The following is a 26586-nucleotide window of genomic DNA, read 5'->3' as shown; positions in this document are numbered from 1 at the left end:
TCTGCCTCTACCAAATGGCTGGCTCTGGTCTCTATCATCCTGAAATCTTCTTTGTCTGCCGGGCGCTGCCACAGTCTATTGGAAGGTATTTGTCAACAATTATATGTCTATTAAGGAGTAGTCAATCAGTGTGGGCCCAAACAGCCAGGCCTCCAGGGCCCAGCTATTGATAGGAAACTGTCAATATCCCATCCGTCCTTTTCTCAACAAAACACACAGTCACCTCGCCCAAATCATTGTCTGGAGAACATCATAGGCCTTGCTTTCCTTGCGTGCTTCTGATTTCTCCACTTGCTAAACTAATATTCAGTTTGAATGCATAAAAGCCTTTTTAAAAAATCTGCAAAAAGGGACACTTTTTTAAATGCTCTTGAAACTGGACAGGGGGTAGATATTTAATATAATTAAGAATATTGTGGGAAGACCATGCATGTAGGTGGCTGCAATTACTCCTGAAAATTCTAAGACCGGAAGAAAATTAATAAGGGATATTTTAAATTACTTTGAAGGTAATTAATATCTATAAATACTTTCTATTCCACCAACACCAAGTTTAGAGTTATTTACCTAATTTAGGACAAAAGGCTGCAATAGCAGCCAATATATTTTCATGTATATTCAATTTGCAAATCTTACTGTGAATTTTGTAATTATTACCATAAAGGACTTGCCTTTTTTTTAAAGAAGAAAGACTGGGAGTCCCATGTGAATGTTTAAAACTAAAGCCCCCCATCTGTCCTCCTCCCCCAACTCAGGGGAAAAAAAAATACAATGTGGGGGTGGGGGAGGGGGGAAAAAAGAAAGAAAGAAACCCTAAGTAAGGCTGTATCCTTTGAACAGGCAACCCTCCTGCATCACAGAATACTCTAGTTGTCCTACAACAAAAGACTGCATCAAACCCTCTCCACAAAGGCCTCAGATACCCAACAATATTTAAAGCAGATGTAATACTTAGAGTGGCTGTGCTCTGTGAGATGCACTTTTAAGATCTGATAGAGCAAAGCCTTGCTAAATTTACGAAAATAAATATTTTCTTCCTTCACTCCAATGTGTCCCTGCCATTCATTGATTCCTCAGTCAGATGGAGAAATTATCATGAGGCAGGCAGGATAGCTCAGGGTTCAGGTAACCGGCAAATGAATTTGAGGATAATGCATGATTAGACTTTGTCCCCTCTAAACCAAGCCCTCTTTGGTTCCTACTAAATAATTCAAATAATGGGATGCAGCAAAAAAAGGTCAAAAAGAACTACATATGTCAAGTAAAAGTTTGTTTTTTGGGTTTGTTTTTTTTTTTTTGCGGGGGGAGCTTAGTGTAAAAATACTAAAAATAAAAATTAAAAGTACTGAAATGAGCCGAGATGTTTCAGGTCTCAGGTAGAGAGCGGAGTTTCAGCCTATTCCATCTCTTCTTTTCAGAGTCCAAACAGAGTGGATTAGAGATGCACTCATCAAAACACCTATCTCCAGTCTAAAGAGTGTTCCCCATAACAGAGGAAGCTTGGAATCTTTTTTGCATTTTATGACCACAAACTAATGGCTTTTAATGCATATTTAGTTTTACAGGTGATGTTGATGTTCAAATCCACTTATAGATATTCAAATCTCATCTGCCATATAGATTTAAATGAGACCTACAGTTCATTTTAGATGCTCCCTCAGGGAAATTATAGATGGCCCCTAACGAAATGCTCCCAAGAGCATAAATAGTGAAATGGACCAGGTCAGGAACCGACATACGCAAAGGTCTCTGAGTCTTTACTTCTACAGCAGACAGTCATAGTTGCGAGGGGCAGCTGAGCTCCTCTTTTGAAAGCTCCATTATGTGTATTTACAAAATAAACAATGCATGCAAGTTCATGATTGTCATCATTAATAATATGCATTATAGCAAGCCGTTAAATAAATATATGTGCCATAGATGTCTGCCAGGCCCATCACGCCTTTTTTCCTACAGCAGATCCAAAGCTTTGTCTCTGTTGCATTTTTTTTTAATCACTCTTTATGAAGCAGCAGCACAACGGAAAGAAATTATTATTTAGAATAACTCACCAATGATCAGACACTCCGATTTCAAATCAGATAAGTCAGCAAGTGCAGAGTTGGGCAGAGAGCTTGGTCTCATTAGATTCAGGTTTGCAAAGCACAACCGCAAACCAAGACACAAAATGTTCTCCATTCTTCAATAATTAACCACCTCTCACAGGAAAAGACAAACAAACAAACAAACAAATAACATGATCTCTCATGAGTTCACACTAAACAAGTTGTTTTGATATGAAATGCTTCTATTAATGATACTCTCCTAAAATTTTTATTTTCTGAGCATGAAAATATTTGCTTACAGACAGATTCTTTCACGTCAAGATATGGTTAAAAAAATGATAGGATTTATCTTTATGAGTTTCACCTCCACAACCTAGAAATCTGCATCCAAGTGCCCAGAAGTCTTAGCAAGTTTTAGTTGATTCGTTTCTAAAATTTTTAATTAAATATTTTCAGAGTATGTATTACTCTACCTTCTCATTAAGTTATATTCAGTTCAAAAAACAAAAAGCAAAAATAAAAGTATTACCTTCAATCAGTGGTCTAACTAATTATTGAAGAATTACATAGTAAAAAGTGAATACTTGTAAGAAAGAGCTTATATTTTACTTAGCTAAAATTTTTAACATATGCAGAAACACCGAGGCAAGAAAATGCAGGGCATATTATTTTTACATTGCATCTGCACGTGTAGGAGGAATGTATATATTTCATAGAATAAGAAAATTAACATTATTTGCCAAAACAAAGAACATTTAATCCTCTCTGATTTTTCTCCTTTAAAAGAATGACATAAAGGCTTTCTCAGGAAAACGCATAAGTGGCCATTAATTATGCTTATTTTATGGGCCAAAAAGAAACACTTTGGCAGTTGTTGGTGTGAGTGAATATTACTTTCTTTTTACATAGAGCCTTTTGTTGAGAAAGTCATGACAAAACTTTTCAGACATTTATTTCATAAATCTTCGTCAAATTTGATCAGCAGGAGAGCAGATATATTGATAAGTAGGTTGTCCCAGAAAGTCGAGGGTCCCAGACAAGGTCACATAGCCTTTCTATGATGGGCTCCCATTTACCTCACAGAACTTTGTCTGTGATTCCCATCAATTAAAAGAAAAATGAGAGAGAAGGAGGAGAGAGAATGAATGAGAAAGTTCATACGTAAGTGGTGGGAAGGCTGTGCAGAAATTTCATTTTTGCTTCGTTTTCATTGAGAAGGAGTAATCTTAGAAAATGTCTAGCTAAGACTATCAGGGGTCTCTCTATATTTTGGAATTAGCTCTCTCAGTCCTGGAGAGTCCCCAAAATGTGAGCAAAGTAAAACAATCTGTCTCCCTGGGTGCCTATAAGAGAGCTCCCCTGTGCTTTCAGACTAACTGCTCTAAAGGTAAAACTTTTTTTTTGACATGGAACAGGTCTAGAATATGTAAAACTGACACTGAGTGTAAATATGCTGCTCAAAGGTAGATGGGTTAGAAGGTGTTGCTATCTTAAATACATATGAACCTGATAGGCATGAATATCATGCTATGCTTTTTGAACGACAACAAAAAACAAAACAAAATAATAACAACAAAAAAGCAAAAAACAAAGGAGAGAGTGAAACAATGTTCTCTTCCTGGTTCCAAATTAAAAACCTATTTGCCCTTTTTCCCACATACTTTGGACATATCCATTTCTATAGACTATTTCTCTAGGCTCCCATGCCTAAAAATCCAGGCAAATCTTAGAAAGCTCCTGAAGGAATCTAGACAGGGAGCAAAGCTCTTACAGATGAAAATCTCTCAAGCTGAGCATTCCTTAACAAAACATAATTTAAAAAAAATACTAGGAGAACTGCTTTGATTTGACGCATTTATGAAAACGAAAACACTTTTATTTTAAAATGCATAGATATCTAAGGACAAAAATAGGCTTGTAGCTTGTATAAGGAAGAAAAGATTTTTCAATAAATGGCTTTATAGAAACATTTTTCTTTTCAATTCCGTGGTTTTTTTTTTTTAAGTTTTACGAAAATCCACACTAGATTTTGGAATTATTTAAAAACAAACGAGACCTTTCATGTTTTCATTTATGCACACACACACACACACACACACACACACACACACACACACACCACTTCCTACCATGGATTTTTAGAGGCCAATAAAGAAGCATTGTGGTATCGCTACTATAAAACGAAAGTATTTGCTAATAATCCTTGTCCATTTAATTATAAAATATTATTTCCTGTTTTCCAAATCAGCGATTTCCCCCTGAACAATGGAGTAGGACACACCTTCAAACAATAATTAGAAAAAAATAATCTACTTCCAGAATATTTAAGGGTGAAGAGCAAATGCTACTAATAAAATCCATGGTATCCTACCGCCATCTACTGACCATTGTTCAAACGCAACAATTTAAAGGTACAGGTTTAAATTTTACAGAATTAAACGAATTTTAGAACCAAAACACTTTGAAAGCTCTACTGGAACCACTCATTACTTTGAAGCTTGCTCCAAATATTTGAAAATACTTTCTTAATCTGAGCTAAATTCCATCCACTTATAACTACCACCTGGCCTTGGCTTTGCCTTCTGTAGCTTTAATGAGATTCACTATTTGACTCCCTCCTAACCCTTCAGAATTCTGAGGGTAGGACTCAAGTCCTTTCGCCCCCTTACCACTTTAGTGAGCGGCGCGCGCGCGCGCGCGCACACACACACACACACACACACACACACTCACTCCCAATCTCTTCTCCAAGCTAAGCAGTTCATTCTCCAAGATGTTTTCCTTTATTAGCTCTATATCTGAATGGTTTCAAGTCCCCTTGCATGCCTGATGACTGTCCTCTAAACATACCTCCCTTCATTTACTCTTCTCTTTAAATGTGGAATCTGAAAGGAAACTGCAAAACAGGCTGATTGCCTCCCTTTTTCTGCATGTTCTATCTTTGTTAATGCTACCCAAGGTCGTGGTAAAATATTTTGGTAGCCTCCAACTTCACAGAATGATTTGTACTCAAGAAGTTTCCCAGAGCTTTTCTAACTGCACTGTATGATGCTAGATTGTGCCTTCCAAACAGACTTTACTCCTGCCTTTTTTTTTCCACCTTTCCTAGGGCCACTCCCGTGGCATATGGAGGTTCCCAGGCTAGAGGTCGAATTGGAGCTGTAGCCACTGACCTACGCCAGAGCCACAGCAATGTGGGATCAGAGCCGCGTCTGCAACCTACACCACAGCTCAGGGCAATGCAGGATCCTTAACCCACTGAGCAAGGCCAGGGATAGAACCCGAAACCTCATGGTTCCTAGTCGGATTCATTAACCACTGAGCCACGATGGGAACTCCCCCCTGCTTTTTTTTTTTTTAACTAAGAAAAAGTCCTTACAATATTGTCATGATATATATTCTTCGTAAAGATGGCCGTGTTTCCAGCTTGCCAAGGTATTTTTTATCCAAATTCCATATCTTTTCCAACTCCCTAGTGGGCATGCATCTGTTACTTAGCAGTATTATTAATTGGCATAACATCAACCCCCCCCCCATAACTTTTCTGTTTCTATAGATGTCTTCCAGTTTGATCAGGTACCATATGGAAAACTTTCAAGGATATCATCCATGTTCTTAGCACAGTGCCTAGTATATCATAAAACCTCAACAAATGATAGCTATTCTTATGCTGATCATTAATAAAAATAATTAGTACAGGCGTATGATATAAATGTAACCCATGACATAAATTGCCATTATGCTAATATCTGTTACAATGATAAAGCCATTCAATAGTCACAATTCCTAACTCAAAGCCTGTCTTTTTCCTGTTCTCTTCACAATTCCTCACAAACGGGCAAACAATCAGATCAGCAGAGCCTCAGCTCCTAGAGGCTAATTCTTCTGAGACAGGAGCCTCAGCGCCTTGGGGTGATTAGGAATTCACTTTCAGGGCCCCTTTCCCACTGCACCCCAGCCTGGCTTTCCATTCTCTCCTAACATACATTCCTCCTATCGAGGGAAAAAAAGCAAAACAAGGTTCTGAATCAAAGAGAAGGTGAAACAAAAGAGCAGGGGGACAACCCCTAACTTCTCCCTTGGCTCTGTGCCAGTTGCTGGAGCCACCAGCACTGGTCCAGGACCTCTGCCTCCTCCTGGTTCCTGCCCTTGCCCCAAAGTAACCAGAGCATGAAAGTGACACTCAGGTCCCTGAGCCTTGCAAGTTTCAGGTCATTCCAGGACTGGCATGGACTGACACAGTTCCAGTATCCATCCCCTGCTTTCTGCTCTTTGGAGTGACCTAGAATGGATCTATTTAGGCCAGGACTATTCCATCTTAATAGAGCCCTTTAGTATTGGGGGTCTAATCACCCGTTTTTTAGCCCCTGCAAATTGGGCCAATATAGATAGCATTCATTTAATCCACAGCATCTATAAATGGTTTATTGGGGAAGACATTAAAAATAAAAAAAAATCTAAATAAAACCAATCCCCAAAATTTGAATCTTAAAAAAAACATAGTTTTTAAATATTGAAAACAATTCAATTTTAAAAATTCATTAAGAACTAAAAACCTGACGGAGTTCCCACTGTGGCTCAGGCGGTTAAGAAGCCAACTAGTATCCATGAGGACAAGGATTCGATCCTGGCCCTGCTCAGCGGGTTAAGGATCTCCAGTTTCTGTGGCTGTGATATAGGCAGGCAGCTGCAGCTCCAATTTGACCTCGGGAACTTCCATATGCCTCAGCTGTGACCCTAAAAAGAAAAAAAAATTAACAGCCTGAAAAGTGACCCAATGAATAAAACAACCCCCCTTATTACTGATCGATGTCACAGAGAGCATCTTAAACTTTCCACTGCTTCTCAAAAATGTTAGTTTCTGGAGTACAACTTTTTCTGGCAAAGTTATAAAGTATGGTGGGAACAGAAATTAGCTAAACAGCAATAAAGCTTCACCCAAAGACCTTCCTTGCTCAGGAGAACCTTCCTTGGTAGCAGTCTGGAGTTTTGTTAGAACCATCACCTCCTCTCCTGATTTTGAGACTTCTAACTGAGAGCTGGAACTGAGAGTCTACACTGAGCTTTTGACTTGGACCCATACATACAGCAGGATCCTGCAGAGGCACAGGAACTTGTAAACAGCCCTGCTGGTGCTGAGATTCTATTGGAAAGGGCAGTAGAGGGGTCTGTGCATTCCAGCTCTGTGCCCTTTCCTGCTCTGCTCTCCTATCAGGAGTGCACACACTTAAACATAATCTTTGCAGTGTTCTTCTTGGCCACTACTTCTTTCCTTCTCTAGAAGCTTCTCAAAACCATGTCCTTATCCTCAGGTCTCGGTCTCTCTCCCTCTTTTCTTCTTTACTTCTCTCTCTCTACCCCCGCCCCGATCCCTCGGATTTTCCTTTTTTCTTTTTTCTTTTATTTATTTATCTATTTATTTTTTACTTGCCCTGGGCATATGGAAGTTCCCAGGCTAGACTAGAGATTTAACCTGTGCCATAGAGCAACTACAGCAGTGAAAGCCCCGGATTCTTAAACTGCTGTACCACCAGGGAATTTCTGTTGTTATTATTTTTAAATCTCCCATCTTCATTACGACAGAAGCTTGTTGATAGCAAAGTCTTTGCCTATTGCTATACGTTTGTTTCCGGACTACAAATTTTTCTGGCAAGTTATAAAGTATGGTGGGAACAGAATTTAGCTTTATCTGTGGATACATTTGAAACTGAAAATTCATTATATCTTTTACATTATTTTTTTCCAAAGAAGTAGCAAGATGAAAAGTTTAGACACTGATTGTTACTTTTTGTTCAGACATCTAATAAAACAGGCATCTTTTGTCTGAAGTGCTTACGTATTAAACTAACCCTCTCCACTGCCATCTCAGCCACCAGGATTGTCAAACCTTTTCTAGGGGAGAACAATTGAGCAAATGCCATTTTTTCTACCACTACATGAATCATAACTGAGAGTACTCATTTTATCTGACTTTAAAGTTAATTTTCTTTATTAAAATTATTTTGCTGTAGTTCCCCTCATGGCTCAGTGGAAACGAATTCGACTAGTATCCAAGAGGATGCAGGTTCGATCCCTGACCTCGCTCAGCAGGTCAGAGATCCGGTGTTGCCATGAGCTGCAGTGTAGATTGCAGGTGTGGCTCAGATCTGGCGTTGTGGCAGTGGTGTAGGCCGGCAGCTGTTGCTCCTCTCCCATTGGACCTCTAGCCCAGGAACTTCCATATGCTGCAGGTGTGGCCCTAAAAAAAAAGCAAAAAAAAAAAATTACTTTACTGAAGTATAGTTTATTTACAATGTGTTAATTTCTGCTGCATAAAGTTCATTTTCTATGTTTTAATTTCTAGAGGAAAAAAATAGATGACCATGACACCATATTTAAAGTTTCAAAACATCAACTTGGATTAATGGAAATTCAAGTAGCACAGAAAATAGTTTTTAACAGCTCCTTTTGAAACCAAAACCAAAGGAGATTACAATGAACTCTGTATTGGGAGAGCGATTCTATTACCAGGGAACCACCGGCTTGTTCTAGCACCCTCTCATTTGTGTTTGTGGCATTGTGGCACTTACTCTTGCACATCCCACAGAAGAAGGACTCAGAAGAGGGACCAAGGCTCTGATTATTCTTCATGTGTCCCTAATGTTCCTCCCCCCAGGACATGCAGCAAGCAGACCACACCCTGCACGCACATAAGCCCCAGGCACACACCCAGGTATAGGCAGGACCACAAATACACACATGGACATCATTCACCATGTCTGTTGAAAAGGCAGATTCATCTTGTTTTGTTTTAGTGAGAGCAAAGAGAACCAACAAGCCAAGAAACAAGAGTATACACACAGAGACAGAGGCACAGATGTGCGTAAACACACACACACACACAACCGTATGTACAGGTTATGACTCAGCAGAAATTGTGGCTTTAATGGGAAAAACTGCAACTTGTGGGATGTATTTGAAAAAATAAAACATTTGAATTATAAGGAGGTTATTTTCATTATGAACATGCCTCGCCCCGCGGCTAGCACATGACGGGGCTCCCGTGTACACTTGTCTTCCCAACACTTCAAGAAAGGCATTCCTTTCTTTAGTTCATGCATACCAGTATCATACTTCTTGTTTAGAGTAAGAGATTAACCTATGGGGGCCCAATGTATTAAAATAATTCATGGATTCAAGTTGGGGACATTCCAAAATACAATCTCCCTAACATGGGTCCTGGAATATCTAGCAGGTGCTTCCCGTCTCTTGCAGAAGAGGAAAGAGGCACACACAGAAGTGTAGGAGCCCCGAGCACATGGCAGTGTTCTGGCAACCTGCCGCAAAGCACAGGTAAGGGCCAGCAAGACCGAGGTTCAAGTCATTCCCTTTGCATAGTAGTTGTGTCCTGGGATGCCCTCCCTCTCCAAGCCTTCTTTGTGGCATCTCTGATGAAATGGCGAGAATTAAATGAAATGGTGTATGTGAAGCACTTAACACAAACCCTGGCACTTGTTAAGTTCACCAAAAATATGAACAAGCATTGCGTTTTTAAGTCAACCCTTCATCTCTGGATGTTGTCACTGACTTGATGCCCTTATTTGTTATGTCATTGTAAAACCCGGCATACTTGAATCTAGGGAATTAGAAAGAGGGGCAAAATTAAATTCTACAAAATGTGCCAAAGTGTTATTTCAATCAGGTAGAAATGAGCAAATGTAAGATCAAGTTAGTTGGGACTAAAGGTAGATATTTTAAATTGGATCTTCCCTGATTGTCCATTATTTTCAAAACTACTCTGGGACTGTGGGGAGTGTCTGAGATCTCTCTCTCTCTTTTTTTCTTATTTTGGCCACGTCTGTGGTATATGTAAGTTCCTGGACCAGGGGCCATGGGCCAGGTATTGAATCCAAGCTCAGCTACAACCTAAAACTACAGCTGCAACAATGGCAGATCCTTCGACCTATTGCACCAGGCCAGGGATCAAACCCATCCCTCTGCAGTGACCTGAGCCTCTGTAGTCAGATTTGTAACCCACTACACCACAACAGGAACTTCTGAGATCTGATTTCGCAGGGGCAGAAGCTAAGGGGAGGCGTGGATGCTGGCTCACCATGACTCAGATGCAAAATCGGAGAAAATCAGTTAACACAGAGGAAGATCCAGATGATTTCCAGTAACAAAGAAATGAAGCCCAAAGATCTAAAAATCTGTCTTATTGGTTGAATGTTTGAAAAAGTTTACAGGTCAGATAAACTTTGAAATCATTTTTCATTTTCAAAAATGTTAATGAGGGTTCAGGAAGTTTTCTAGAAAATCATTCAGTCTCATAGAACCAGAATGGAAGTGTAATACCACAGCTTTTCCTAAGAGAATTTTGGCAATATGCTTCAAGGGCTCCAAAGTACACTCTCCCTTCAATCATACAATCCCATTATTCTAAATTTATAGGAAAAGAATAATCAGATGTACATGAGGATTTGTAGCCAAGGACATTTTCTTTGGAATTAGTTATAACAATTTAAGGAACAGGAAAGGCGACATACCTTTCCAACATGGCAGATATAAGTTGCACATCCTTACGATGAATTACTCTACAGCCAGAATAAAACATACGATATTTGTTTTTATGACCACACCCATGGCATACGGAAGTTCTCAGGCCAAGGACTGAACCCAGGCCACAGCTATGGCAACAATGACTCCCTAACCCAATGCTCTGGGCAGGATATTGAACCCCCGCTTCTGCAGTGACCCAACCCACTGCAGTCGCATTCTGGATTCTGAACCCACAGCACCACAGCAGGAACCCCAATATTTTCTAAATAAGAGAATTCTATGGTATATTGTTAAGAGAGAAAAGGAAATTACAAAATGGCATATTCTACATGATTTCTGTTTAGTGGAAAAAATAATATGTACAATTTGATTGTAATCACTAAAATGTAATCCTTCATGGTAGGATTTAAAGGATTTTTCCCTCTTTGTTATAGGTGACAGACCTCTGATGAGTTTATATAACTTTTAATCTTAAAAATTATTACTAAAGAAAAATACAAATATACATGATAAAGACTAGGAAATCAACTGGGAACCAGTTTAAGCACTACAATCAAAGTGATGGCTTTGACTTTAGGTTTTTGAAATAAAACCAACAAAGTTCTCTACTTAAAATTATTGCCAAATTTTAAGAGCACCCTATACTTTTCATTCTCTCTTCCTTCCTAGAGTGCAGCTGTCTTCAAGCAACGTATGAGTAATTAAAATGTAGCCTATGGACAAGCTTCTACATTTTGATGAATACATGTTGATAAAAAACAGACAGAGAAATGAATATGAGTTTCTTGTAAAAAAATAATCCTCTTCAAATATGCTGTAGCATTTCCCTGTAACTCTGCATTTATGGTGGATTGCTAATATATTTTTGATTAAGAACAATATTTGTATCATATATCATCCACTTAAAAGGAAAAAAAAAATATCTGGCCCCAGAAGGCAAACCTACTTAGAAACCTTGGCCCTGGTTCATTATGAATTAGAGGCCCTGTCCTCCAACACTGGATAGGAGCCGGCAATGCTCCAAAATTTGAAGCAAGCACAGCGATTTCTAATACATCAGGAATCCCAACACCTCCAAATGAGTCATATCCCAGCCTAAGCCATCCCTGTGAAATCTCTGTCTCCAAATTATGAGGGTAAAACAGTCTTTGATGGGAAAGCTTAGTCAAACTGAACCAAACATGTCTTAAATGGACGGAGTTACTGAGGCCTGGGAGGGTAGGGACCTGAAAATGATAAACTAAAAGCTTTTTTTTTTTTTTTTTAGGTAACAGGGTATTTTGATGAAATTTCAGCTGAAGTAGAGATAATAGTTCTTCCAAAGCAATGTCCAAAGTGATCTTGCAAAGTGCTGTCTCAGGATGTTCCTGTGGTAGCATAGTGGGCTGATGAATTGGCTTGTCTTTGTGGTGTTTGCTAGTTCGATCCCTGGCCAGCACAGTGCATTAAGGATCTAGTGTGGCTGAAGCTGTATAGGTTGCTCGGATTCAGCTCCAGGCCCAGGAACTTCCATACGCCTTGGGTGTAGCCAAAAATGGAAATAAAAGTGGTGTCTTAGACTTGGATGCCACATTTTCAAAGAGGTAGCTCTAAACTGGTTATAAGACCACTGACCACCTCACCTCCAGAGAGTGTGTAAAAGAACCTGGAGCATTTATGAATCTGACCAGCATAGGATCAATGGCTAAAAGGCAAGATGACCAATTAACTTTGATTTTCAGATAAACAGAGAATAATTTTTTAGTATAATTATATCCCTTAAGTATATCCCTTTAGTATAATTATATCCCTTAAGTATATCCCATGGGATATACTTGAACTAATTTTTCTTTGTTCATCTAAAACTCAATGTTATTGGGCACCTTTTTTTTTTTCTTTTTCCCTCTAAATTTGGCAACTCTTCATCAACTCCTTTTGCAGAAGAATACTCCAACAACCCAATTCAGATAGCTTACATGTGTGTCCAGACAGCTTAAATGTGTGCCCATGTTGTCAGAGGAAACATAAATTTCTTCTTTGGTGGCAAAACGTGAGAGAGGCTGATGCTACACTGGCATGGGCTTATATTCCCAGAGTTTGTCCAGGAAATGAGTGTTTTGAGTGGTTCCTCTGGTCCAGATGTGAACCACACAAGACAAAGAGCTGAGCTTGCCTTACAGCCATCCCAGAGGATGGCCTGAGAAGAAAAGACTTCAGAAGAAGGTAGATGGAGGCTATGAAGAAGTCACAGCTGACCAGCTGGAACTGGGAGGCATTTGCCCCATCAGGAGAACCACAGGTGAGAGATGCCCAGAGATCCATGTGTGTGCTGGTACACATGCATATACACATGCACAGGAGGAAAATACAAGAGAGAAGAAAGCAAGCAAAAGAGAAAGAGAGCAATCTCAGAATAGAAAATATTAGTTTATGAGGGTTTTTTGTTTTTTGGGGGTTTTTTTGGCTGCACCATGGCATATGGAAGTTCCAGGGCCAGAGATCATATCCAAGCTACAGTTGTGCCCTACTCCAGCAACATCAGATCCTTAACCCACTATGCCAAACTGGGGCCAGGAATCAAACCTGCACCTCAGCAGGGACTAGACCCACTACAGAGACAAGACCAGATCCTTAACACATTGAGCCACAGCGGGAACTATAGAAAGGTTACTCTTCATGCCAACATTGAGCGTACAGAGCTCCACCTTCAGGATAACTCTGGTCAAGTAAGAGGTTTCCTGCTCTGCTGTTTCCCTTCAATTTTTTCCTTGCCAGGACTTCAAGCTTATAGGCTTCATAGACCATTCTGAGGAAAATGGGGAAGGAAGTATGGAAGCACTGGGTGGGATGAAGAGGAAATCAGTCAGCAACCACCCCCCACCTCCTGCTCATCTGCCCAGGAGCCAGCCTACAGGGCTGGAGCTGGAATTGGAAGCAATGTTGAAAGAAGAATGTTTTCTTTTATTAACTAGAGTAAATATTTAAATTGTTCAGTTGAAGCTGTTTTTTGTGATTCCAATCTAAATCTGTGATAAGAAAAGTCACAGATGAACCATGGATCAGCTACTCAGAGTGAGTTTAAATGTAAAAAAAAAGAAAAATATATATATTCAGTTATACATACACATATATATAACTGAATCGCTTTGCTATACATCTGAAATTAACACAACATTGTAAATTAACTCTACTTCAATTTAAAAATGGTTTAAAAAATGGATTTAATTTATAGAATATTTTTGGAGATATTTGATTCCTTCATGATGTTTCATCTTCCTATCCTTGAATATGGTTTATCTTTTTTTTATTTGGACATTACTAATGTCTTTCAGTAATATTTTATAATTTCTTTTTAAAAATATTGTTAACACTTAAAAATTAAGTAAAATGATGAACACTATTTTCTGAACCTTATCAGTGTGCTTATGACAACAGGAACCACCTTACTTGGAAATGATCCCACAAGTCTAAAATTGAGAACTTCTCTGAAGGAGAAGCTATCCTGCACTTACCCCATGATGGGTCCTGCCACCTCTGTAACACACATTAAAATATTTACGGTAACATCATCATTTTTTAAGATGAAAATGTTACCTGTCATTCAGTGAATTTTTTTCAATGTCCCATCGACATACTCTAAAGTTAAACATCTTTATTGTGATGGACTCATTCGTTTCCATCACCAACCATGATTCCTCCAAGGGAGCCACGGAAATCATAGCATCTGGTTCTCAGTCCCTATCAAAGGTTCATTTTCCCTGGATTCAGAGGTCATCACCTAATACACCAGGGTGAATTCAAAATAATGGGCCAGAAGAAATCTATCAGTGTAAACTCTGAGAACTGCAGGGAGGTAAATGGAGTGGTGAGAATTATGAAAACTGTCTACTAAAGGTCAGTGAGTATGTGTGATGGTCAAACGTATGGACTTTGGCATCAGATCTGAGTTTGATTCTTATTACAAGGTATATGTAAATATTCCAATTTTACTAGTGGACTTTTGTCAACCATAAAGAGTTACTGTCGGGGTTAAAGATAATGTGGTGTGGTGTGTTGTCCTGAAAGTACTCAGCAAATATAAGTTGCAGACCACCGTTGTCACTGAACATACTGGTGGTAATATAAGTAATCGTAATAGTAGTATTAGTAATAGCATAGTATTATTACTAGTGTAGTGTATTATTAATAATGTAGTAGTGTAGTAATAACAACATAGCAGTATTAGTAATAGTGATGAGAAAATATAAGTCAAATGATGACAAGGCATTTTTCTTTGATCTGTTTATATCTGTGTAAACAGATAAGTCTCACACAAAATAATTAGGGATTGAAGGAATTAGGGCACAGGGTGGTTGAGAACATTTTAAGAGAGATGACAGCCTGAGGAGTAAGCAGAAATTGGATGAGCATAGAAAAGGTGGGAGGAATGGTAAACATAGGATGTGGCTGGCATAAGCAGAGGCTAGATGTCTGGCATGAACCCAGCATAACTTGTTGAGAAGGTACCAGGTGAAATGAGTTCATGTGACAGTATCACCCCACTTCACAATCCCAGTTTCAGAGCTAGAAACACAGTGGCCAAGTCAGTGGGTCTCCTGTTCAATGATACCCAGATTCTATATTATATATTTTTGTGTATATATTTTCCTCCCCAACCAGACTAAGAACTTACTGGGGTCATAGCTCTTCATCAACTTTGTACTCCCAACACAAGACCTGATACATACCAGACAATAAACATGTGTTACTGAAATACATCTATGAATGGATCTTTAGAGACGCCATTACCACAAGACAACCGTTATGCCTAGACCTACATAAATTATAAAATAGTAGCTAGGGCAGGATAAGTAGGCATAGATTCTCTTCACAAATCCTTGAACAACAAAACTGCAAAGACAGACATCATCTGAATCTTGACAAAGCTGGACTGAGAATACATAAAAATTGTGTTTCTTAATGTTGAGTTTAAAGTCATGTTGCATTAGTAGTTACCTATTGCAGCTGCTTCCCACTGAAATAATTATGAGGACCAGAAGTAGGTGAAAATTTCTAGGTAGCCAGGTAGCCATCCCTGTCCCACATGCAGCCAGAGATCAGTTTTCCTTCCCACTCTGTCATCATCAGCTCTATTCCCATACCCATCAGAAACTAAAATGTAATAAAATAATTGCTCCCTGGTGAGGATAGTTTTCACAAATAAAATGCAACAGGGAAGAACAGAGACCAAAAGAGCATAGGGTAGAGGCTGTCAATTTCCATGTCCTTTATCTATTCAGAATGCCAGATGATCAGGCATTTGTGGCAAAAGCAATGCCTAGGTCAATGTCACAGAGCTAAAACAGACCCTGGGAATTCAGTTAACCCACTTGTTTAAGGTGATACTCTAGGAGTCTTTCCCTGGATGTCCCATAAAGAAGAGGTGGAACATTTGACTTGTTTCTGGAAAATATGGAAAAGATGATAGGATGTCACTCCTATAATTATTTTATAGGGCTCTGAGCAGACTAGAATAAGAGAGATTCTCCTCCTGACATTGAAGACACAATCTGCCATGTTTTGAACTATGGAGAAAGTTGCATGGAAAGGAACTCTGAGCAGCACCTGGGGGTGAGGATGGTTACTGGGGAGGATGGGCTGGGACCTAAGGGAAGCATCCAGCTTCCAGCCAATAAGACAGGGATTTCAGTCAAACAATCCAAGGAAATGGGCTTTGTCACCTATCTGAATGAACTTGGAAATTGAATCTTCCCTCATCAAGCTTCCAGATGAAAATGGAGCCCAGCCATCAACTTCATTGCAACCTGTGAGACCCTGAACAGAGGCCCCAATAAAGCCATATACCCAGAATCATAAAAACTGAATTGTGAAATAATAAATGTTTTGTTTTGAACCACTACTTTGGTGGTAAGTTTTTACATAGCAATGTAAACTAATCTGTCACCATACATGTCAACCCATCCTTAAGCCATAGATCTGAGAAGGAGAATGACTGGCATTCAAATTACTAAGAAAAGAATCAAGTATACTCACAATCCTTTCCTAAGGATAGTACTGAGACTCTAAAGATCATTCTTCAATCTGAGGAAAAAAACAAATTGCAAAATCCTTATCAGTCCATTAGGAAATCATTCAGAACAAAGGAAAGTGACGGAAAAATGCAGATCTCTGCAAATAATTTTCTATTAATATCAGGACAATAAAGCTCAGGCAACTCTCTGGAAATCCTAAATACAATTTAAAAACAAAATGGCCTCTATAAAATGGAGCAGAAATCAAGGCAGAGGTAGGATATCATGGGAGGCAGATAAAATAAGAAAGGGTTGCAGGGAAAATGAGCATGCAAACACATTAATACCAATTACATTAGAGCAATAAAGAGAAGAATACTTTCATTTAGTACATATTTACTGTGTATCTTCTATATATTAGGTCCTAGGAAAGCAGAATAAAACTGAGAAGGTCTCAACATTCATAGAGCTCACTTTCTATAATGGAAGATAGACAATGAGCAATTAAATCAATAAGTGAATAAGGATGGTTGTGTTCATTATGAAATATATGCTTCTGCAATAGAAAATGAAGAGAGGAGTTATTTTCAATAAGATATTTGGAGGAGGTCCCTGGTTACCTAGTGGTAAGGCTTTGCCATTATCATTGCTGTGGCTCAAGTTTGATCCCAGGCCCAGGAACTTCCACATGTTACATGCATAGTCAAACAAAAAAACAAACACACACAATAGGCTATTTGGGGAGGAGTTACTTAAAGATGAAAGGAGCCAGTCATGCAAAGAGCCTGGAAAAGAACAATACAGACAGAAGGGAAAAATAGACAATCAAGCAGTAATAGTTGTATCTTCAGTGTATTACTTTCATTAATTAATAGAACACCTAGAAGAAGAGCAAAAACGAAACAGAAGCCTTGAACAACACGATCAACCAACAAGATCTAACAACATACATCAATTTAATCTTCCCAACAATACTACAATATACATTATTCTCAAGTGCACATGGAACATTCTCCAGAACCATATGTTAGGTCCTAAGCAGGCCTAGACCAATTTAATAGAATTGAAATTATACGAAGTATGTTTCCAACCACAATGGAACAAAATTAGAAGTCCACAACAGAAGGAAATTTCAGATATTCCAAAATATGTGGGAATTAAGTAGCATATTCTTAAAGAACAAGTGGATCAAAATAAGAAAATCTTAAAGGAATTTAGATGAATGAAATGAAATCACAACATATAAAAACTTGTAGGATATAGTTAAAACAGTTCTTGTAGGAAAATTGATAGTTGTAAACACTATAATGAAACAGAATAAAGATCTCAAACAAATAATCTAACTTTCCACCTTAAGAAACTAAAAAAAAAAAAAAAGAGCAAACTAGACCAAAACAAACATGAAAAAATAAATATTATAACAGAATGGATATAACTGAAGTAGGGAATAGAAAAACAGTAGAGAAAAAATAATATCAAAAGTTGGTTCTTGGAAGTTCCCATGGTGGCTCAGTGGTAACGAGCCCTTCTGGTATCCATGAGGATGTGGGTTTGATCCCCAGCCTCACTCAGTGGGTTTAGTATCTGGCATTGTCATGAGCTGTGGTGTAGGTCACACGTGCAGCTTGGATCCTGCATTGCTGTGGCTGTGGTGTAGGCTGGCAGCTGTAGCTCTAATTCAACCCCTAGCCTGGAAACTTCCATATGCCACAGGTGTGCCCCTAAAAAAGCAAAAAAAAAAAAAAAAGTGGTTCTTTGGAGAGTTAAGAGATTTAAAAAAAAAGAGAGAGCAAACTAGAACAAAGCAAACATGAAAAAAGAAATATTATGATAGAATGAGAAAAAATAATAATATCATAAGTTGGTTATTTGGAGAGAGCAAAAATATTGACAAATTTCAGTTATCAAGAAAATTCTCAAATTACCAAAATTGGGAATGAAAGTGGTGGATGTGACTTTCAACTTCATAGAAATTATAAAGAAATATGATGAACACTATATATTAACATATTAGATAACCTAAATGAAACTGGCAAATTCCTAGAAAGACACAAATGGCTAGCACCAACTCAAAAAAATATAAATAGACTAAAGTGATTTAAAAATTGAGCTAGTAATTTTGAAAGTTTCCAGAAAGAAAACCTAGGAACATATGGTTTTCTAGTCTTGCCTTGATTCTAAAGCCAGGCAAAGACATCACAAGATGGTCAATGTCACTTATGAATATAGACACACAAATTCTCAATAAAATCTCAGCAAATCAAATCTAGCAATATATAAAGGATTATACATCATTATCCAGGAATATCCAAGGAATGCAAAACTGATTTAACATAAAAAATCAATGTAACATAACATATTAGTTAAAAAAGACAAAGCCACATGATCATATTGATAGATAAAGTGAAAGTATTTGACAAAATCTACACAAGTTCATGATAAAAACAAACAACAAACTAGGAATAGAATAAAACTTATTAAACCTCCTACAGAACATATACAAAAACCTACAGATAATATCACATGTAATGGGGATTGATTAAATTATTTTCCCCTAAGATCAAGGAGGGGAACAACAAAATAAGAACATCTTCTCTTTCCAATTCTATTCCACATTGTACTGGAGATTCTAGCTAGAATGATTAGGAAAGAAAAGGAAATAAAAGAATCCATATTAAAAATGAAGATATAAGGACACCTCTATTATCAACTGACATATTTCTATACATAATAAATTCCAAAAACTATTGTTTGTAGACTTTTTAATGATGGTCATTCTGATTAGTATAAGTAGTTTTGATTTGTATTTCTCTAATAGTAATGTTGGGCATATTTTCATGTGCTTATTGGTCATCTATGACTTCTTTGGAAAAATGTCTACTTAGGTCTTCTGCCCATTTTTTTATCGGTTGTTTATTTTTTAAGTTGTATACTCTGTTTTGTGTGTTTTGGAAATTGAGCCTTTCTTGGTTGCATCATTTGCAAATATTTTCCCCCAGTCTGTGGATTGTCTTTTTACTTTGTTTATGGTTTCCTTTACTTTGCAAAAGCTTATATATTTTGGAGTTCCCATTGTGGCACAGCAGAAATGAATCCAACTAGGAACCATGAAGTTGTGGGTTTGATCCCTGGCCTCTCTCAGTGGGTTAGGGATCTGGTGTTGCCATGAGCTGTGGTGTAGGTCGCAGATGCAGCTCAGATCCTGCATTGCTGTGGCTATGGTGTAGGCTGGCAGCTACAGCTCCAATTAGACCCCTAGCCTGGAAACCTCCACAGGCCGCAGGTGCAGCCTTCAAAAGAAAAAAAAAAAAAGCTTAAACATTTTATTAGGCCCCATTTTCTTGTTTTTGTTACAAGTCTACAAATAATAAATGCTGGAGAAGTTGTTGAGGAAAAGGAACCCTCCTACACTGATTTGGGAATATAAACTGGTGCAGCCACTAAGGAGAAAAGTACGGAGGTTCCTTAAAAAACTAAAAATAGACTTTCCATATGATCTAGCAATCTACTCATGGGCATATATCTGGAGAATCCTGTAATTAGAAAAGATACATGTACCCCAATGTTCACAGCAGCACTGCTTACAATAGCCAAAACATAAAATGTGTCCATTGACAGATGAATGCACAAAGACACAAAGAAGATGTGTTAGCCATAGAAAGAATGATATTATGCCATTTGCAGCAACACTGATGGACCTAGAGACTATCACACCCAACTTTGCACTGAAGATTCTATAGGCAAGAAAATAAATTAAAGACACTAAGTTTGGAAAACAAGAATCAAGAGTGTAGACAACATAATCATTTACACTGGAAATTTAATAGAATCTACCAAAAAGCTTATAGAAATATTTCATCATTTTAGAATATTTCCAGGGTGTAAGATTAATGAAAAAAATCACTTATAGTTATATATTCCAGCAAAGAAAAATAAGAAATTTAAAGTTTAAAAGATCAATAACATTTAGAGTATATAAATATGAAATAGTTCCTGCTGCAGTGCAGTTGGTTAATGATCCAGCTTGTCTCTGTGGAGATGCCAGTTCAATCTGTGGCCTGGCACAGTGGGTTAAGCGTCCAATGTTGCCGCAGTTGTGATGTAGGTCATAGCCCTGGCTGAGATTCAGTCCCTGGCCTGGGAACTTTCATATGCCACAGGTGTGGCTGAAAAAGAAAAAAAAATGAAATGGTATAAAATAAATCTGACAAAAGATATGTAAAATTTGTGCACTGAAATTTACAAAACCATTCTAGTATAAAGAAGACCTAAATAAATGGAGAGATGCACCATATTCATGATTCAATAGGCTCAATGCTGTTAAGTAGTCAGTTCTTCCCAAATTGTTCTAGAATAAATGTAAGCCTAATCAAAAGTCCAAGACAACCTGGAGTTCCCTTTGTGGCTCAGCAGGTTAAGGGCATTGTCTCTGAGAGTGTACAAGTTCAACCCCTGGCCTTGTGCAGTGAAATAAGGATCCTGTGTTGCTGCAAGCTGTACCACAGGTCACAAATGTGGCTTGGATCCAGTGATGCCATGGTTGTTGGCATGGCTGTGGTATAGGTCATCTTTGCAGCTCCAATGCCACTTCTGGTCCAGGAGTTTCCATATGACTCAGATGTGGTTGTAAAAAGAAAAAAAAAAAAAGTCTAAGACAGCTTATTTTATGAGTAGTTAAACTGATTCTACGATCTATAGAGAAATACAGCAGATGCAGAAGAGCCAAACAACTTTATAAAAGAATAAACTTGGAGAACTAACACTACCTGATTCCAAATTTTATTTTGAAGCAACAGTAATGAAGATAGTGCATTTTTTTGGTGTCAGGATAGGCAAACATGTCATGATATAGAATAAAGATTTCAGAAACAGGCATTCCCGTCGTGGCTCAGTGGTTCACAAATCCGCTAGGAACCATGAGGTTGCAGGTTCGATCCCTGGCCTTGCTCAGTGGGTTAAGGATCCAGCATTGCTGTGAGCTGTGGTGTAGCTCGCAGATGCGGCTCAGATCCTGCAGTTGCTATGTCTCTGGTGTAGGCCAGCAGCTACAGCTCCAATTAGACCCTTAGCCTGGGAACCTCCATATGTCACAGGTGCAGCCCTAGAAAAGCAAAAAGACAAAAAAAAAAAAAAAAAAAAAAGATTCCGGAAATATACCTACACATATGTAGCCAACTGATTTTTGACAAATACCCAGAATCAGTTCGTTAGAGATAAAATTGTCTTTTCAAGAGATGGGGATGAAAAAATTTGATGTCCATTTACATATAAATAAATAAATTTTGATCTATACACCATGTATAACAGTTAACTCGGATCATAAATTCGACTATAAAATGTCTAGGAAAAACAAGGGAGACAATACTTGTGACATTAGGTTAAGTGAAGTTTTCTTTGATGAGATGCCAAAAGAATGACCCACAAAATAAAAAACTGACAATATTGGAGCTCCCGTCGTGGTGCACTTGTTAATGAATCCGACTAGGAACCATGAGTTTGCGGGTTCGGTCCCTGCCTTGCTCAGTGGGTTAAGGATCCGGCGTTGCCGTGAGCTGTGATGTAGGTTGCAGACGCAGCTTGGATCCCGCGTTGCTGTGGCTCTGGCGTAGGCCGGTGGCTACAGCTCCAATTAGACCCCTAGCCTAGGAACCTCCATATGACGCTGGAGCGGCTCAAGAAAAGGCAAAAAGACCAAAAAAAAAAAATTGACAATATTAATTCCGTCAAAATTGATAAGGTATGTGCGTTTGAAAGACAGAGGAATGAAAAACAAGTCACAGATTGGGGATTTCAAACCACATACTGATAAAGAGATATCCAAAATATATAAAGACCTTTCAAAACTTGATAATAACAAAATGACCACATTTCAAAAATAAGCATAATATTTGAAAAGACATAGATGACAAAAAAAAAAAAAAAACAAGAGAAGTTGCTCAACATTAGGAGTTGCTAGATAAATGGAAATCGAAAGTAGAGGAAGCAAAAAGTTTTATACCTATTAAACTAGCTAAAATTGACTGTCCATTTCAACTTTTGGCAATGATGTGGAGGACTGAAGCTCTCCTACAACACTGATGAGAATGCTGAGTGGTGGAATAACTTTGGAAAAACAGTTTGGCAAGTTCTTAAAATGTTGAACATTGATTTACCATATGATTCAGCAATGTCACTTCATTGATATTTTTCTGAGATAAATTAAGTATGTATTCCTACAAGACCTATATCTATAGCCAAAAACAACTCAAATGTTCATCAACAGTTGAGTAGATATAAGCAAAGTTGGTACATCCATAAAATGGAGTACTAACAAGTAATAAAACAAATGAACATTTGGTATACACAACATAGATGAATTAAAAAGAAATGCTGAATGAATGAAGTGAGGCAAAAAAATAATTCCTACTATAGGATTTCACCTATATGAAACTTTTGAAAATATGAACTAATCTATAACAAAATAAATGGTGTTTGCATTGAGCGCTGGCAGTGTAGGAGAGGCAAGAAGAGAGACTTCAAAGGAGCATGAGCAATCTTTTGGACAATAGTGCAACATTGCACTATTGTCTTTATAGTGCAATGGTTTCACAAATGCAGATGTAGGTCAAATACTAACAAATGGTACACTTTAAGTGGGAACAATTTATTGTCAGTTATTTCTCAATAAAACTGCTTAAATAGCACAAGGATTAGAAATATATAAAATAATTCTTCCCCATTAGAAATGATTTCTACTATATGAGATCTCAACATGATATGATATGGAAAATATGGATAGGAGATAAACATCAAGTCAAGAGTCAAAGTAAATAAGCTAAAACATTCATGTGAGATTGCAAGTGAATTATTTGTTTCTTTTTACTTTTAGAAAATACGGAACATCGACAATGAAAATCAATTACTTTCCTAATATAAAAAAATAACAATAAATAGATTATTATAATTTCCCCTGGTCTTAGACAGTAAACTCATGGGAATGTTGTTTTCATGGATTTTTTTCACTACTAAAAGGCCATGGAAAGTAAAGACACACTTTAAGGAAGATCAATGATACGTTCAATACATAATTGAGAAGCAATTTGGTACTATATTTCTGATTCTCTGAACTTGAAGCCTCGTCTTGTCTGTGGTATGCTTACATATGATAAAGAGGTAGCATAACTTGACTTGGTCTGTGGGTAGCTGGGGCTATCTTACAAATTCTAATTTCCCCAAATTGGATATGATTAAAAATGCAAGAAAAGCCAGATGGTAACAAAGTGGTACAGCTGGGGGAAAAAAAAATCCACTCTCCTTCTGCTTTCCTCTATAATTCAGAGAAAGTTGATGTCTTAGAAAGAACTCAGGGTTGGAGAAAAAGATCTACCTTCCCTGGGAACTGTTCCAGTCTAGTTGCATGACTGTAGGCACATTGTTTCACCTGTCAGAGCTCTGATTCTCTTGTGAGATGCAGACATCAAAACTCTATTGTGAAGATCAGATGTGGTAACTTCCAAGAAAGCACTGGGTATCCTATAAAACATAGGACAAGTTAGCTTACCACCACTCACTGTTTCCCAGCAAGCTAGGTCAGAGCCTTCCACCATGATGGGTTATAAGAACAGAGAGAGCAAGTACAGACGCAGTACTCCTACTGGGAGCCCATAGGCTAGCATTTCTGATATACTTTTTTCCCCTATGACCCAAAATACCTGTATCCCTCTTGCTTTTAAGGTTTGGTTTGTTCTCCTTGATGTGCTCCAATGATCCCAGTTATTTTAAAGACAGTGTAGTACCACAGTTTTCATTGCCAACAGAAGCACTGATCTTTAACCAGGAAGCAGAGCTTGATAGGAAGAGATTATATAAAAAGAGGACAGTGTGCTGAGTTGTGTCTTCTAGCAAGAAAACATCATCTTTCAATGTTTAATAACCCTCTTTCTCTCCACTTTGATCTTCATGTGATATGGAAGAGAGATGGGAGTTAACAAATGACCCAAGTGCTTTTAATCCTTCTACTGCTGATAATAAGGCAACTGTGGTTTTATGTAACCATCAGATGTTGTCTGTAGGGCTCAATCCACTGGTGACAGAGAAAAGCTCCATTAATTTGTATAGCCTTTTTGTTAGTGATGAAAGCCTTAAAACTGAAAATAAAATCAATTGCTCGTAGTTAAAGAATCTTTTCCCTTCTCTTCCTTAGTGTGAGTCACTCTACTTCTCTATTATCAAAGCCCCTGCCTCCTTCTCCAAGCCTGTAACCTGCTCATAATAAAAATTAATATGTGGCTGAAGGCTGACCTGAATGTAGGATAGAAACTGAGAGAAAATGGGCTTGTTTCTGCAACCTCAGAAATACATTCATTAGGCAAATCACTCATTCCAAGCAAAGCAAATGCTATGAATTATTTCCTTTTGCTTTTTCTCAAACAATTGTCATTCACAAAAAAAATTCACATTGAGCTATTTTGGGGGGTATTTATAATCATCACAACAGCTTCTAAACAGGAAGAACAACAAGAAAAAAAAATTTAGACTTTCAGAAATGTGCTGGAGGTTTTTCTGTGAATATAAAAATACTGCCACACATAGCTCTAAAGAGTGAACATATATTTTGTGCATATGCTATACATAGAGGAAGGTGTTCTAAATTTCTTATTTTTCCTCCCAATCTTCAGGCAATGTTTCCAAGTGCAGTCAGCCTTATGGATCTATGAGAAGAAATAACTGCATTGCACATGTGCATCCTAAGTCCTAACAAGAGACACAGAGGCTGTTTGTTTCAGATCTATCTTAAAACCATTCTCAGAAGAAAGGCCTCCACCTTAGCATGCAATTAACAAGGTCCTTTACAACCTTGTTTCATTGGCTCTAGTGTGACAACTACACATCAAGACTATACCCAACACTCGGTTCATCCTTCCATATTTTTCCTCTCTATGGATGAAACCTTATGTTGCATGTGGCAATAGAAAGGGTGGAAATTTGTTTTTAACAGAATGTAAACAAATCAATACAGTCTTTAATTGTCTTCCTCTAAGGAGACTTAGATCAGAGGGAGCATCTGGCACACTGGGAGGTAGCTATGCATGGAGACTATTTTCTTGTGAAGTAGACTGACTCTTAAGAAATGTTCAAAAAGGCCAAAGTTTCCATGCATAAGCTGAGTGGTCCCTCACTCAGATGCCCATAATGGAAGTTTTAAAACTCCAGGATAAAAATTATTTCATTTCTAATTGACTGTTTATAGACAAAGATGATTAAAAACTAAACCAAATGCTGCCAACTCTAGAGTATATCTCTATTTGTGGTTGTTATGCTGAGGAAAGTCCCCCAAAGCAAACAAACACCAGGCTCAATTTAGCATTCCAAGAGTTTTCCAAATGATTTTATCACTGTTTGATTTGTTATGAAACAAATAGACCCTTTCTATAGTCTACTTTCAAATGCCTAAGAGAACCCAAGACTGAGGACTCATTGCTTGAAAACTCAAAAAAGTACAGGAGAAGAACACTTTTCAACTCAGCTTCCTGCAACTTTGTCACAGTTTTGGTCCCCGTGCCTGTGGTTGAGTCAGTGTCCCAAGCACTGTGCAATGGGACGGGAAAGCCATCTCTCTCAACTCTCTCTCTCTCTCTGATAAGCCAATCAACATGCATTCACCCTGTGTTTATTGAGCATCTCTGAGTGCAGGGCCCATGCTAAGTGCTGCCAAGATACAATAATGAAAATGTTTTTATTCCTGCCTGTTTTTAAGCTAAATAAGAAGGGAAATCAATTTCTCACTATATGGTGACCCTTAAAGAAGGAGATAGTGTATAATTATGGATAATGTACAATCCTCATGATCATGTTAGATGCATTTCAAATGACAGAGAAGGAAAAAATAACTAGTCCTATGGGACAACAAGATCTGGGGGCAAGACACTTTCCATTGTTTTCTGTTTTGACTTGACATTTTTTACCAACATGATTACATCATAGGTTTGCCTGAATTCAACAATCCCAAACATGATTATAAAGCCTTCTCAGTG

At 38.0% G+C, this 26586-nt stretch overlaps 1 long non-coding RNA gene across 2 annotated transcripts in view; it reads right to left on the bottom strand.

The window, feature by feature from the left end:
* The window catches only part of LOC106504490 (uncharacterized), a 754869-nt gene that overhangs the window by 203408 nt on the left and 524875 nt on the right, over positions 1 to 26586 (bottom strand). The window contains exons 6-7 of one of the 2 annotated variants that reach the window (XR_014810927.1): positions 16596 to 16643; positions 2052 to 2196 (exon numbers count right to left, since the gene is read on the bottom strand). The exons of the other annotated variant lie outside the window; for it this stretch is intronic. This is a non-coding gene — a long non-coding RNA (uncharacterized LOC106504490). The remainder of the gene's footprint in view (positions 1 to 2051; positions 2197 to 16595; positions 16644 to 26586) is intronic. 2 annotated transcript variants of the gene reach the window in all.

Source organism: Sus scrofa, chromosome 7, assembly GCF_054392235.1.
Source record: "Sus scrofa isolate SSC_HxYL_T2T_F1_AM1 chromosome 7, Sscrofa_HxYL_maternal_Yorkshire_Landrace_v2.0, whole genome shotgun sequence".
Taxonomy (NCBI): domain Eukaryota; kingdom Metazoa; phylum Chordata; class Mammalia; order Artiodactyla; family Suidae; genus Sus; species Sus scrofa.
This window is presented reverse-complemented; position numbering and strand designations above follow the sequence as displayed.